This window comes from Triticum aestivum, chromosome 3A, assembly GCF_018294505.1.
Source record: "Triticum aestivum cultivar Chinese Spring chromosome 3A, IWGSC CS RefSeq v2.1, whole genome shotgun sequence".
NCBI classification, from domain to species: domain Eukaryota; kingdom Viridiplantae; phylum Streptophyta; class Magnoliopsida; order Poales; family Poaceae; genus Triticum; species Triticum aestivum.
Window position 1 is genome coordinate 695879475 of NC_057800.1, and position 16241 is coordinate 695895715.

A 16241-nucleotide genomic window follows, 5' to 3' on the forward strand; every position below is an offset into this window, starting at 1 on the left:
TCTGCTAAATATTTCCCTGCTCATAAGAAACAAGCCGCTTTAAAGGAAATATACAACTTTGTTCAAATTAAAGAAGAGAGTCCCCCACAAGCTTGGGGAGGCTTCTCAAGTTACTTAATGCTTTGCCTGATCATCCTCTTAAGAAAAATGAAATACTTGATATCTTTTATAATGGACTAACCGATGCTTCCAGAGATTACCTGGATAGTTGTGCTGGTTCTCTTTTCAGGGAAAGAACACCGGATGAAGCTGAAATCTTATTGAATAATATGTTGACAAATGAAAATAATTGGGCACCTCCTGAGCCAGCTCCTAAGGCAGCTCCTGCTCCAATTAATGATCCTATTCCTAAACCAACTCCAAAGAAGAGAGGTGTTCTATTTCTCAGTCCCGAAGATATGCAAGAGGCAAAGAAATCTATGAAAGAAAAAGGTATTAAAGCTGAAGATCTTAAGAATTTACCTCCTATTGAAGAAATACATGGTCTTAATTTACCGCCTACCGAAGAAACATATGATCTTGATCCTTTACTTATTGAAGAACCTCCAGACCTCGATAACCCGACACGGTAGTAAAGGTAAATTCTCTCTATAGATATGATAAAGCTGAAATCCCTCCTGCTAAAATTGCTAGTCAATGCTTGGATGAGTTTGATAATTTTATGTTTAAGCAAGAAGACTTCAATGCTTATTTTGGTAGACAATTAAAACAATATGATGATATGATTAAATACTTGGGTGATTATATGGCTAATATTAGAGGTGAACTTAAACTTGTTAGCAAACATGCTTCTATGGTTACCACTCAAGTAGAACAAGTACTTAAAGCTCAAAAGGAATTGCTCAATGAGATGAATAGTAAGAAAAATAATTATGCTGTTAAAGTGGCTACTAGAACTGGCAGAATGACTCAAGAACCTTTGTATCATGAAGGCCACCCTAAGAGAATTGAGCAAGATTCTCAGAGAAATAAAATTGATGCACCTAGTTCTTCTAAAAAGAAGAAAAAGAGAAATGATAGAACTGTGCAAACTTCTAGTGAACATATTGCTAAACCACCTGATAATCCAAATGATATCTCTATGTATGATGCTGAAACACAATCTGGCAAATGAACATGAAGCTAATGAAAATGTTAATGATGATGTTCATAATGATGCTCAACCTAGTAATGATAATGATGTACAAATTGAACCTGTTGTTGATCTTGATAACCCACAATTAAAGAATCAACGTTATGATAAGAAAGACTTTGTTTCTAGGAAACATGGTAAAGAAAGAGAACCTTGGGTTCAGAAACCCATGCCTTTTCCTCCCAAACCATCCAAGAAAAATGATGATGAGGATTTTGAGCATTTTGCTGAAATGATTAGACCAATCTTTTTACGTATGCGATTAACTGATATGCTCAAAACAAATCCTTATGCTAAGTACATGAAAGATATTATTACAAATAAGAGAAAGATACCGGAAGCTGAAATTTCCACCATGCTTGCTAATTATAATTTTAAGGGTGGAATACCTAATAAACTTGGAGACCTAGGAGTACCCACTATACCATGCTCCATTAAAAGGAACCATGTTAAAACTGCTTTATGTGATCTTGGAGCCGGTGTTAGTGTTATGCCCCTCTCTTTATATCATAGACTTGACTTGAATAAGTTGACACCTACTAAAATATCATTGCAAATGGCTGATAAATCAACTGCTATACCTGTCGGTATTTGTGAGGATGTGCCTGTTGTGGTTGCAAACGTTACTATTTTAACGGACTTTGTTATTCTTGATATTCCCGAGGACGATAGTATGTCTATTATTCTTGGAAGACCTTTTCTTAATACTGCAGGGGCTGTTATTGATTGCAACAAAGGCAATGTCACTTTTCATGTTAATGGTAATGAGCATACGGTACACTTTCCGAGGAAACAACCTCAAGTTCATAGTATCTATTCTATCGGAAAAATTCCCTCGATTATATTTGGAGGTTTTGAATTTCCTCTTCCTACTGTCAAGAAGAAATATGATATACTTATTATTGGGAACCGCCTATAATGTGTGTAGCATGGAAGATATCGCCATCTCTTGGTTGTTATGTTGACAATGAAAGTATACCGCTCAAAATATTATTCACCTCTATTTCAAAACCGAGCTCTGGCACCTCTACAAATCCCCGCTTCCCTCTGCGAAGGGCCTATCTATTTACTTTTATGCCGAGTCATCATCCTCTTATTAAAAAGCACCAGTTGGAGAACACCGCTGTCATTTGCATTCATTATTGTTAGTTTACATTGGGTGTAACTATGATTGGATCTCTTTTACCATGAATTACAATGTCTAGACAGTCCTTGATCATTAAAGGTGCTCTGCATTTATGTTTTGCGGTCTCAGAAAAAGGGCTAGCGAGATACCATCTTGTTATATCATATTATGATTGTTTTGAGAAAGTGTTGTCATTCGAGATTTATTATTATGGCTTGCTAGTTGATTATGCTATTGATATGGGTAATCATGAGACCTGAGAATTATTGCAAATATGGTTAGTTATAATCTTTGCTGAAAACTTGGATGCTAGCTTGACATATTTACAACAACAACAACAAATAGAGTTTGTAAAAGTTTTTCTTTATTTCTTTCAGTTTGTCAACTGAATTGCTTGAGGACTAGCAAGGGTTTAAGCTTGGGGGAGTTGATATGTGTCCGTCGTATCTACTTTTCCAAACACTTTTGCCCTTGTTTTGGACTCTAACTTGTATAATTTGAATGGAACTAACCCGGACTGACGCTGTTTTCAGCAGAATTGCCATGATGTTGTTTTATGTGCAGAAAACAGAAGTTCTCGGAATGACCTAAAACTCCACGGAATATCTTACAATAAATAATAAAAAATCCCCGCCAAAGATGAAGACCAGGGGCCCACACCCTATCCACGAGGGTGGGGGGCGCCCCCCCCTAGGGCGTGCCCCCCTACCTCGTGGCCCCCCTGGAGACCTCCTGACTCCAACTCCAACTCTATATAACTGCTTTCGGGGAGAAAAAATAGGAGAGAAGATTTCATCGCGTTTTACGATACGGAGCCACTGCCAAGCCCTAAAGCCTCTCGGGAGGGCTGATCTGGAGTCCGTCTGGGGCTCCGAAGAGGGGGATTCGTCATCGTCATCATCATCAACCATCCTCCATCACCAATTTCATGATGCTCACCGCCGTGCGTGAGTAATTCCATCATAGGCTTGCTGGACGATGATGGGTTGGATGAGATTTATCATGTAATCTAGTTAGTTTTGTTAGGGTTTGATCCCTACTATCCACGATGTTCTGAGATTGATGTTGCTATGACTTTGCTATGCTTAATGCTTGTCACTAGGGCCCGAGTGCCATGATTTCAGATCTGAACCTATTATGTTTTCGTTAATATATGAGAGTTCTTGATCCTATCTTGCAAGTCTATAGTCACCTATTATGTGTTATGATCCATTAACCCCGAAGTGACAATAATCGGGATACTTACCGGTGATGACCGTAGTTTGAGGAGTTCATGTATTCACTATGTGCTAATGCTTTGTTCCGGTTCTCTATTAAAAGGAGGCCTTAATATCCCTTAGTTTCCATTAGGACCCCGCTGCCACGGGAGGGTAGGACAAAAGATGTCATGCAAGTTCTTTTCCATAAGCACGTATGACTATATTCGGAATACATGCCTACATTACATTGATGAATTGGAGCTAGTTCTGTGTCACCCTATGTTATGACTGTTACATGATGAACCACATCCGGCATAATTATCCATCACTATTCCGATGCCTACGAGCTTTCCATATACTGGTTTACGCTTATTTACTTTCTCGTTGCTATTGTTACAAGCACTACATAATACCAAAAATATTACGTTGCTTTCGTTACTCTTTTGTTATCGTTACCATCACTATCATATTACTTTGCTACTAAACACTCTGCTGCAAATATTAAGTTTCCAGGTGTGGTTGAATTGACAACTCAGCTGCTAATACTTGAGAATATTATTTGGCTCCCCTTATGTCGAATCAATAAATTTGGGTTGAATACTCTACCCTCGAAAGCTGTTGTGATTCCCTATACTTGTGGGTTATCAGGTAACAGGAGACAGGGGACACAATGTTTACCCAGGTTCGGGCCCTCTCTATGGAGGCAATACCATACTTCCCGCTTGATTGATCTTGATGAAGATGAGTATTACAAGAATTGATCTACCATGAGATCGTAATGGCTAAACCCTAGAAGCCTAGACTGTATGACTGTGGTAATGAGTGTATCCTTTGCAGACTAACCCCTCCGGTTTATATAGACACCGGAGGGATCTAGGGTTACATTGAGTCGGTTACATAAGAAGGAATCTTCATAGTTGGTCGCCAACCTTGCCTTCCACGCCAAGGAGAGTCCAATCCGGACACGGGTACAGTCTTCGGCCTTCATGTCTTCACAACCCGTCAGTCCGGCCTATGGATAAAAGGCCGGACGCCCGAGGACCCCTTAGTCCAGGACTCCCTCAGGGGTGCAGGGCACCCCTACATGCGTGTGGCCCATGCATATGCATGCAGGGGTGGTGTGCTATTTTAATAAGCAATCACTACACCACAACACGGATGCAACGACATGTAATCTGCCGGGATAATGCACTTAAGAGGGCAGATAAACTGCCGGGACAGAGTTTCTCCTGGCAGATAGAACTGCCATGAGAACGGCTGCCGGGGATTACTTCTCCCGGCAGATAAACATTTCCTGGCAGTTTTTCTGCCGTGACCATTGTATTTGCCGGCAGTTTGTTTTCTCCCGGCAGATTAGTCATCTAATAGGAACTACATCTTACCGGCAGTTCTATAGCCCGCACAAGTACATTTACCCGGCAGGTAATATGCCAGCACACACATGTTGTTTCACAGCCAGTGCAATATATCCCTAATTTAAGACACGTCCACTATGTTGAGGCAATGAAGACATATCACACAATCTATACACACACTTTAATCAATGTTACATGCAAGGTCTCATTCAATAACATTAACCAATCAAATACATAAGAACATTCTGCCACAATGCAAAGTACATATGTTTCTAGGAAAAGAAATTGTGCCACACATCCAAAATGAGAATTCCATGGCTTATGTGCCAAAACAACCACCAAAATGAGCAAAGTGACACTTGTAAAATCTTTAGGCTCAACAAAGAAGGCATATTACATACTCCCTATCTACCGAATTATTTGTCTAGATACGGATGTACCTAAACACCTTCTAGTCTAAGACAACATAATTTGGGACGGAGGTAATATATATTATCACTCCACCAACTTGTAAGATCGTCCAAACCTCCAGCAACTTGTACATCTTCCAAACCTCCAACAACTTGTGTATCTTTGAGATACCTGCAACAATATACATAAGAACTATAATATAGAATCTTGTAGACAAGATACTATAGTTTCTTTACAGTATTCACAAATTCTGGCCCTATGCATACATTGGTCATAGCTAGCTGCAAGAACAGAAATCAATGTGTCTTATAAGCTATTATATATGATATAGTTATGCAAAGAAATAGATCAATTAGTACTATGAAAGCCAACATAAAAGTAAATATATCAACTATGTTCATGACTAAAAACAATTTTCAAGTTTGGCTCATGTACAATACCAATCTGATTACATTAAGGGCGAAATTGCAAAGAAATGGCAAAGTAGTTAAGAGAGGTTCATTGAGCAAAGAATTGTCCACCCGTGTTGGCTAACGCCAATCTATGTTACTTATGAATCATGCATAAGGTATTAGTTCAGGAGCATATTACTGATCCTGAGGTCATTGTCAAAGCTGTAATGAGACATATAGCCATCACTTAATTATGTGTAACGTCATTACTGATATAAGTATTGCTGCAAGATAGAACTGTATTATGGTTTTGATGGTGTATAACCAGTGAAGTAATTTTGTAGTATAGGCATAAACAAAAACTGCAAACTTTACCATAGTTCAAAGGCTGCTGTTATGCCTCAATCAATGCAAGGTTCTTTCAGGTTGAAATAAATCTACCTTCATAATCAACATTGATGGCAAGTGTGCCAATTTGGTGCTTAAGCCTTGCTATACTATTTACTAGGAAGGAATGCCTTGGAATCAATCAATCAATCAAATGCACTAGTAGTAAAATGAGATGCATAATGTACCATCAGGACAATTCATGTTTCTACCAAGCAAAAGTAGCATCCTACTTTCAATTTGTGCTCTTGCTACACTTAAGTTCTGAATCAAAATAGCTGACAGTACCTAACCAAACTAAGCTTCTAGAATAAAGCTTGGAGCTATCATGAAGATAACTGTCATTTTAAGTGTAATCGTGAATTCCAACATGGCATTATGCTACTTCACAGTTTTTGCTAATATATAGGATACACATGTACAAGGAAGGTGCAACTAATGCCCTGGAGAAACCGAATTCAGAAATTACTACTTTACAAGGGGTGAGACAGCCACAGATCTAAACAATTGTAAAGATGTAAGTGAGTCCAAGGCATATTACATCAGCTTGCTTCTGCCATACACTTAGAATACTTCCAGCTGCATTAGAAGTAAAGACTTTTAAGCAATCAACCATAATGTTCATTGGTAAAATATAATCACAAAAACATAAGCTTACATGCTTGTGTCTTTTGGTATCCCCTTTTCCTCTTTTATCTATTTTTGAAATGAAGATGCCAGCTTCTGTAATGATGGTTACTTGGTTAGCAATAGAACAGGTAAAATGTAGTTGGTATTTATACTTTTATTTAGTCTTTGAGAACAGAACACAATAAAAAAATGTAAAATACTTGTTTAATTTCAACTGCAATTTATGTTTTCTTCGATGCATATACCAATATAATAATGATGATGCAATATTTTTCTCAAAGACACATATAAATACATGCCATTTTTGTATCAGAAGAAAGCCGATGAGGTGCGAGATTGCATATCACAAAGGCGAAAACAATTGAATAGGTAACATAATTGAAACAACTGATGAAAATTGTCAAATATCAAGATTTTGTTAGCAAAAGAACAACTATGCACAAGTTCGAAGATTCTGAACTGTTCATATTTGGGGATCTCGTTTGCAGTATTTCTCTTCGACAGATGGATAAGAACTGAAAGTATATGTCAGTAACATACCCTTCTTTTGCAAACGAAACATGGCCTACATTCTAAGAAAATTCCATCTGACCTTGTATACCTGACCCTATTCTTGCTTTGTTTTAAAACTGATTCTTAGAGCTGAAATAGGACCATATACTTCGAAAACTACTTTTGACGCATGGCGTCTAGTGGGATGCATATCTCGCCTGCATGATTGCTCGTGGATCAGTGCCGTGCATTGACGTGGCACATGCCTCACAAACCACACACATGGGAGGGAACGTGGAGGACTGGTTGTGTTCATCCCCGAGACAGAGTCTTCGGTGGGTGTGAACCCATGACAGAATGGGCCTAGACTTGGTCTGTCATCTCGTGATGACATGCACTAACACGAAGAAGCAGCTATTCCCTGTGGCCTACCCCCTCTAGGTGCCAAACAACGCCCTAGACCATCGGGGCCACCAGAGCACTACTAGGGAAAAGCCTACCAGCAGCGAGGGTTTTGGGCCTCTCAGTAGCGCGGGCACCGGCGCTACTAATAAGGCGCTACAGCTAACGTATAGCAGTAGCGCTGGTTGTCCCACACTACTGCTATACATGAATAGCTGTAGCGCTCTTTGGGAAAGGGCGCTACTGATATTATCTGCAGCGCTGTTTGCTGGGACGCGCTACTGACAATGCGGCTCTACTGCTAAATTTCCCCCCTCGCTACTACTAGTTTATTTATTAGTTTTTTCCTGCATATTTGTTTTGTATTTGTTTTGTATTTGAATAGGCTTTATACAATAATCTTTAGCATATCATACACATACAAATGTAATCATAGCATATACATACAATTAGTCTCATCAAATCATGTCATCATCATAATCATCATCCAACACAAAGTGGTCTCTCATCATCATCTCGAAAATAGCGATACAAGTCTCGAATGATAGCAAATACATCGTCATCCATCTAAACAATGATATACGCGAGAAGAGCTATCACTTTGAGAACATGAGTTCGTATCCCTCTTTCGCATTAGCGTGAACCTCTAAACTAACTACTGCCTGTCGCTCGGAAACCAGAAGGGCCTGACACTCCGGCCACTTGTCATATATATACTCCTGGCATAGTACTTCTTCGCCATCTATGATCTATGCACCTGCATCATCACATGAGTCGATGATATGCAACATATATAGTTGAGCAACAGAAAGATACAGACATGGCAAAAATAAAAACAACATATCATAAGCATAAATAACAAAGTTCATCGTACCCCAAAATGCCCTAACTAGAGTGATTTTCGCTAGTCAAGGAGGAGGACGGTTTAATTACATCACAAATAAAGTTTCACCGTGCATAACTCAAAGTTTTGTCATACAGAAAGTATGGACTAAACGGACACATTGTCATATATCGAAAATCACTCCAACATGTTGTTCCATCCATCCAAGTCAGGGAGATAGTCCCCGAGCCTAGTGAAAGGCTTCAGGTCGAGACGCTGAGAGGCTATCCATGTTCGGACGTCTTCCCGCGACATTTGTCCTTCTCCGTAGAACATCCCTGTTTTTCCGACGACCTCCTTCATGATGATTTGGGCAAGTTCGCGCTGGATGTTATAGAACTCAGCTCGAAGTCGATGATCCTCGATATCTCCTATGTCCTTTGCCCATTGCAGAATATGGGCATCGCCGGATCTAGGTGACATGCGAAGGTTCTGGTGATCCCGTCTGTACTCCAGCATGTGGTGTAGGACATAGAATCCATCATTAAGAGAATTTTTCGGTTGCTGGATGCAGCAGAAGTCGGTCTTATGGCCGAAGGCGACCCTGCCGCCCCTTCTCTTCTTGTCCCTGACCTCTCCACCCCTTGCTTGGTAGTAAAACATAGCACTATCGAGAACATCCTTGATGTGGGTGTAATCCTTTTTGTGAATGTTCTTCGACGAGTCCAAGTAAAGAGCGTGGGAGAATCGGGGGTAGAGGATGATGAGGACGGCGCGCCCGGCACTGCGCAAAATAAGTCCTCAAATTAATTAGCCTCCACCATGCAAATGAATGATTGAAATCGAAGGAAGGATAGCAGCACGGATGACTTACACGGGATGATAAGGCACGAGAATCGCCTCCTTGTCCTTATTGGCGAGCATGAAATTGATGATGTAATCCCTCGCGTATTCACGGTGATTTGCGCAGACTCCCAAGAAGCCCTCGTGCATGTAGTATGGGTCAGCGACACAGATATGAGATATCTGCTCAACCCCGATGATGTAGTTCATGTGCAAGGCATAAAGGCGGACAAACGTAAAATCCAGCTTCTTCACGTGAAACATGTCGAATATGTAATCGAATCGGAGGAAGAACTTATCCGCGGGGAAGCTGTCGACGTACGACATTTGCTGTGGAACGTTAACCACGTAGAGTGGGTATCCTGGATCTTTCGAGGCGATGAGGTCTTTCTCTACCCGCAGCACATCGTCATGAAGTCTCTTTAGATCGCCGAATCTGGCCCATAGCGCTGTTGCAGGTAGGATTGGTTGACCGGGGATATGCCATTTATCCGCACCGGGGATATCTATACGGTCCTGAAGCCGAGGTTGCTGAGGCGGCTGGATCATAGAAACAACTTTTTTGCCTTTCCTCGCTCTCTTCCTAAACTTCTTTACTACCGGAATGTCGTCCATAATATGTTGAGACGGCAATTCAGGCACTGACTCATGACGCTCAAACCCTGAGGAGGCGCCAGTATAGACATACTGTTCAGCAGCGCCATCGTCGTCCTCATCCTCATCCATGGCGACGTCATCAGCGACTAATGGAGCCTCCTCCTTACCCCGTCCGCTATCACCCAACCCGACACTCGGCGATAATTGGGTAGGTGGGGTGTTGATGTTCATACCTTGCTGAGGCTGCGTGCTCGTGGGTGTGCTCCCGACCGCCTCCAGACGAAGCAAACTATTTGGCCACAACAGGACCCACCCAGCATTGCAACAATCACCAAGCCGCCGCGGTGTCTCGTCGTCATCCCCCAGTAGTACTGGAGGAGGCAAATTCTCGTGGCCCGGTTTGACACTGGCCACGGAAACCTTGAAGACGTTCGGGGGGATCGGCCGGCTGTGAAACAATGGTTCCTTCGGCTCCATTATCGTCGCCTTCCCCACGTCCACCTTCTGGTCGCCGATGGTGTACAATATGGTGCACGGGGTTTCGTCGGCCTGCAAAGAAAAGTCTGCGACGTGAGACATCCGAAAGGCAACGAAATCGGGAGATTATACATTTATATTGAAGGGGGCCGGTGTGACAGATACCGTGAGGGTGTCGAGCTCAGCCAAAGACGAAGCACCGCCTAGCACGTCCGGTGCGGGAGCCGGTGCGGGAGCAGGTGTAGCTGCAGGTGCTGGTGCAATGCTAGTCGAGCTGCTCCCCGCCAAGAAGTCAGCAAGGGGAAAGTCCGCTGCATCTTTTTTTGGATTTTGCCTGGTCCAATTGAAAACGGCCGGAACCAAGGTAGTAGAAATATCTAAAGCCACCTGTTTTGCGGCAGCTACCTCTGTTGCGACTGTCTCAGTTGATTTCTTCTCAACCGCAATCTCAACCCTCTTGTCGATGTTTTCTTCATTTAACCTCCGTCTTTCCTTTCTCTCCTCCATGGTCTCACGGTAGTACTTCTTCCATGTGGCGCCGTCTCCGACACTGTGCATGCATCCATACGACGGTCGAGTATCCACCGGTTATTGTTTCAATATGTTCAATGCCCGGTTGAATGGAGTGTCCCACTTGGGCCTCGCCAATGCCTCAGACGGCGAGTAGCTTTCGGCCGCAATCCTGTGCTGCTCTCTCTGCAAAAGGCACACCGATCGTTTACAAATATGACTAACGTGTGCAGTCGAATTGATCAGAAACTAAAATTACCAGCACTCTCATGAACTCCGTAATGACCGGTGTTGTCTCGTAAACCTTTTTCACTGGGTCCCAACGGTGCTGGGCCCTGAGGATGTGACGCTCCTACGGGACGGTGAACTCCGCCAAGGGGTCTGGGATACCCAGACTCGCGGCTTCCGCATCCTCCTTGGCCCATTTGGACCTCTTTCCGCCGTAACCACGGCTTCCGAGGTGGTGGATCCCAATGTTCCTCTCTTGAAGCCCCTTCATGCACTTAGACTTTTTTGGCATCTTCGGCCTCGCAAGCCTCCTTGAATATTTGAAACTGCTCTTCCGTGATTGTCGGATTATCCTTTATAATCTCGGAGTAGGGTTCCTTCTTGTCGATTATCCTTGCTTTCACTCGATTTTTCCAGGCGGCCAACGCGTCGCTAAACTTGGTCATGGCATGTTTGTTTATCTTCTTCATTGCCGGGTCCTCATCTGGATCTTTATAATCCTTCTCATTCCGGCCCGGGAACAAGAATATCTGGTGAAACTTCTTTAGGAGGGAGCTCCTCATATTTTCTATCTTCTGTAGTTTCTCATCGTTGATGGTGGCGGTTGTCCGTACGATGCAGCCTATTTGATTACCGTAGGATCGACGCGCTTCCTCGGGCACCGTTGGCTCAAAATTGCTGTCGTCCACCTCCGTGACCACCACTCTAGTAGTCCTGAGTTTGTTAGGAACCCGTTGCCTCTTTGCTTTCGGTTCTTCACCGGCTCCGCTCCCTTAGGCAGCACCGGTCTCAGTCTCAGCGCTGGTCTCGATGCCTGTCTGAGTCTGAGCGCCGGTCTCAGTCTCAGCACCGGTCTGCGTGTTGGTCTCAGTCCCCGATGCCACCGGTGGGCCCAGCAATAACATCGGTTGATCATCGGTAAGGCTAAAAAATTCGTCTGCCGCCCGGTAGGCGTCGTCGCAATCACCAGAACCCTGTCCTTCATCATTGCTAACCATGTTTCCTATGATTAAATCTAGTCAATTAATTCTAGACCTAATAAAATGAATAATGACATAAAAAAGGCCTATTGTTTTGCAGGAATGTTGACTCCTTCCTGGTGCGGCAAATCACACGGGCACTCGATATGTCCTAGTTTGTAGCAGAAGTCATGCCGAAATTCATGGAAAATTTCGGCATGACCTTTGCTAAAAACTGGACAAATCGAGAACCTGAAATTTGCCAGAACGGAAATGAATCAACATTCCGGAAAAATATATATAGGCCACTTAGCTTCATTGAAACAACAAAGCCACTTGGGCACAAACAACATGACCACTTCAATGAAAAGATATAATCAACAATAAAAGTCTAGGAAGGGATCATCTTTAAAATAAAACTTGCCTAAACAACCTAGATAATTAACCTAATCAAACTAGTTAACCTGACTAGTTCTGTGTCAAAGCCCTAACTAAAATTTTGCACTAACCTAGGTAATTAACCTAATTAAACTAGTTAACCTAACTACTTCTCTGTCAAAGCCCTAACTAAATTTTTTCCCTAACCTAGATAATTAACATAATTAAAGTAGCTAACCTATGCATGAGAGAGAGAGAGAGGGGAGGGGTGGGGGCTGACAGAGGATGGCTCCGATGGTGGCGAGGGAGGCAGGGGCGTCTCCGGTGACGGCGAGGGAGGCAGTTCTGGCGAGGGAGGATCCGGTGGCATCGACAGCGGCTCCGGTGGCGTTGATGAGGCTGCACGGCTCCGTGGCATTGGGGGCGGCTCCGATGGCGTCGACGGCGCATGGCTCTGGTTGCTCCGGGGGCGTCGACGTCGGCAGGAGACGGCGGCGAAGTGGGGCGACGATGAAACGGGGAGACGGCGACGGGGTGGGTCGAGAGATTTGGGGGGCAAGTGGTGGCCGGGGGGGGGGGACGGTTTTTTGGTTAAGTCAAAACTAGCGGTAGCGCGTTTCGCAGAATGCGCTATAGCTAAGGTATCTATAGCGCTTTTTCCAAAACGCGCTACTGCTATACATATGTAAGTTTCTCTCTTTTTTATTTCCTTTTCTGTTTCTATAGCGGGGGTCCTCGAAACGCGCTGCAACTGCATTAGCTACAGCGCCTCTTACTAACACACGCTACGGCTAAGCCTTTCTCTATTTTTTTTCGCTTTTTCATTTATTTTGCTTTACATTTTATTTTTTTCTTTCTCCTTTTTCTGCTTCTTTCATTTTCATTTAATTTTCTATTTGTTTTTCATTTTATTTTATTTCCATTAGCAGTAGCGCTGTTACAAGGAAATGCACTGCTACTCATGCCCTAGCGGTAGCGTGCTTCCTGCAAGGCCGCTACTGCTATGCGTAGCCCATCGTTCCAGCAATGGGAATATTAGTAGTAGCGCTTTTATGGGCACACGCGCTACTGCTAGAATCGTATCTGCAGCGCGGTTTATTCTAAACCGCTACTGCTATCTAGCACTAGCGCCCTTTTTTAACCCGCGCTGTTGCTAAATTTCTGTGTATAAGGTTTTCCCTAGTAGTGGAGGGGTGCCGGTCTCTAGAACCGAGCGAGGCCCATCTGAAAAAGAAAACACAAGATGGTAATTATGATGTGCTAAGGTTGTTTTCCAAGCATGGAAGAAAACAACAAAAAAGTATAATACATATTATTGAGAATGCACAAGAAGGAAGGAGATCTAGGTTAGATTCTTTACCAAGAGTACCTCTCGGAAATAGTGGCCATTACCGAGGGCCGATAATCGACCCTTGGTAACCACTGCTCTAATTTTTTCCCTTTTCCTTCTCATTTTGTTTTTGTTTGGCACTATATTTTTTGTATCTCATATTTCATATGTTTTTACAACCAAAGTTTGAAAATTCCATGACTTTTGATGAATTTTTTCGATAAAAGATTTTGATGCAGTCATATATATATATGTGCTGTTTGGGTTAGATTTGTTCAAAAATCAACTTTAAAGAGTATAGAGTAAAAAATGAGAAGAAGAAGTTGTTGACCATGGCCTACCCCCTCTCGCTATGCCGGTAAAGTTTCTAGACCGGCACCGAGAGAGAACTTTAAAGAGTGTAAAGTAAAAACATGAGAAGAGGAACTTGCTGACCATGGCCTACCCCCTCTCTCGATGCCGGCCAACTTGCTAGAACGACATCGAGAGAGAACTTTAAAGAGTGTAAAGTAAAAAATATGAGAAGAAGAAGTTGTTGACCGTGGCCTACCCCCTCTCTCGGTGTCGGTCAACTTTCTAGACCGACACTGAGAGAACTTTAAAGAGTCTAAAGTAATAAACATGAGAAGAAGCGGTTGTTGACCGTGGCCTACCCCCTCTCTCGGTGCTGGTCAACTTCCTAGACCGCAGGGGCCACCAGATAGCCCATGCATATACATGTGCTGGCCTCCTTTGGGAGCACAAGAAGTTTTGAGGCCAACGGAGCAACAGGACCCGCAGTTCCTGCACAAACCGGACACATTCCCTCTCGATACCCATAGACTATTTCGAAGAATGGGCCTAAGCTTGGTCTCTCATCTCATGATGACATGCACTAACACGGAGAAGCAGTTATTCACCGTGGAGAACATATTCTTTACCGATAGTCTCTCTCGGAAAAAGTGGCCATTACCGAGAGCTGACAATCCACCGTCGGTAACCACTGCTCTATTTTTAACTTCTCTTTTTGTTTTTGTTTTGCACTATCTTTTTTGTATCTCATATTCCATATGTTTTTACGACCAACGTTTGAAAATTCCATGACTTGTGATGAATTTTTCGATAAAAGACTCTTGATGCACTCATAGATATATGTATATGGTTTCCGGGTTAGATTTGTTCAAAACTCAACTTTAAAGAGTGTAAAGTAAAGAAACATGAGAAAAAGAAGTTGTTGACCGTGGGATACTCCCTCTCTCGGTGTCGGTCAACTTCCTAGACCGGCACCGGGAGAGAACTCTAAAGAGTGTAGAGTAAAAAAACATGAGAAGAGGCAGTTGTTGACCGTGGCCTACCACCTCCCTCGGTGCCGGCCAACATCCTAGAACGGAACCGAGAGAGAACTTTAAAGAGTGTAAAGTAAAAAACATCAGCAGAAGCAGTTGTTGACCGTGGCCTACCCCCTCTCTCGGTGCCGGTCAACATTCTAGAACGACACGAAGAGAGAAATTTGAAGAATGTAAAGTAATAAAGATGAGAAGAAGCAGTTGTTGACCATGGCCTACCCCCTCTCTCGGTGCCGGTCAACTTCCTAGACCACAGGGGCCACTGGATAGCCCATGCATATACTTGCGATGTCCTCCTTTGAGAGCACAAGAAGTTTCGAGGCCAACGGAGCAACATGACCCGCACTTCCTGCACAAACCGGACACATTCCCTCTCGATACCCTTAGACTATCTCGAAGAACGGGCCTAGACTTGGTCTGTCATCTCGCGATGACATGCACTAACACGGAGAAGCAGTTATTCACCATGGACTACACCCTCTCGGTGCCGATCAATGCCACAGACCGCCGGGGCCACCGGATGGGTGCTTGATATAGAGACCGCCCGAGGGGGAGGGGGAGGGCACCCCTACATGCGTGTGGCCCATGCATATGCATGCAGGGGTGGTGTGCTATTTGAATAAGCAACGCACATCATTGACGTGGCCCATGCCTCACAAACCACACACACGTGAGGGAACATCGAGGACCGGCTGCGTTCGTCCCTCAGACAGAGTATTCGGTGGGTGGTCCCGTGACAGAACGAGCCTAGACTTGGTCTGTCATCTCGCGATGACATGCACTAACACGGCAAAGCAGTTATTCACCGTGGACTACACCCTCTCGGTGCCGGTCAACTTTCTAAACCGGCACCAAGAGAGAACTTTAAAGAGTGTAAAGTAATAAACATGAGAAGAAGCGGTTGTTGACCGTGGCCTACCCCCTCTCTCTATGCCGGTTAGCTTCCTAGACCGCAGGGGCCACAGGATTGCCCATGCATATACATGCGATGGCCTCCTTTGAGAGCCCAAGAAGTTTAGAAGCTAACAGAGCAAGCAGATCCGCACTTCCTGCACAAACCAGACACATTCCCTCTAGATACCCATAGACTATCTCGAAGAATGGGCCTAGACTTGGTCTGTCATCTCGCGGTGACATGCACTAACACATTGAAGAAGTTATTCACCGTGGACTACACCCTCTCGGTGCCGATCAACGCCCTAGACTGCCGGGGCCACCGGATGGGTGCTCGATATAGAGACTGCC

The 16241-nt window shown here is 43.6% G+C and overlaps 1 long non-coding RNA gene across 1 annotated transcript; it reads right to left on the reverse strand.

Moving 5' to 3' along the window:
* Positions 1 to 4992: 4992 nt before the first annotated feature.
* On the reverse strand, positions 4993 to 6585 carry LOC123059198 (uncharacterized). Its single transcript, XR_006427386.1, has 2 exons — positions 6544 to 6585; positions 4993 to 5394 (listed from the first exon to the last, which is right to left on the reverse strand). It is a non-coding gene; the product is annotated as an uncharacterized lncRNA (long non-coding RNA).
* Positions 6586 to 16241: the final 9656 nt, after the last annotated feature.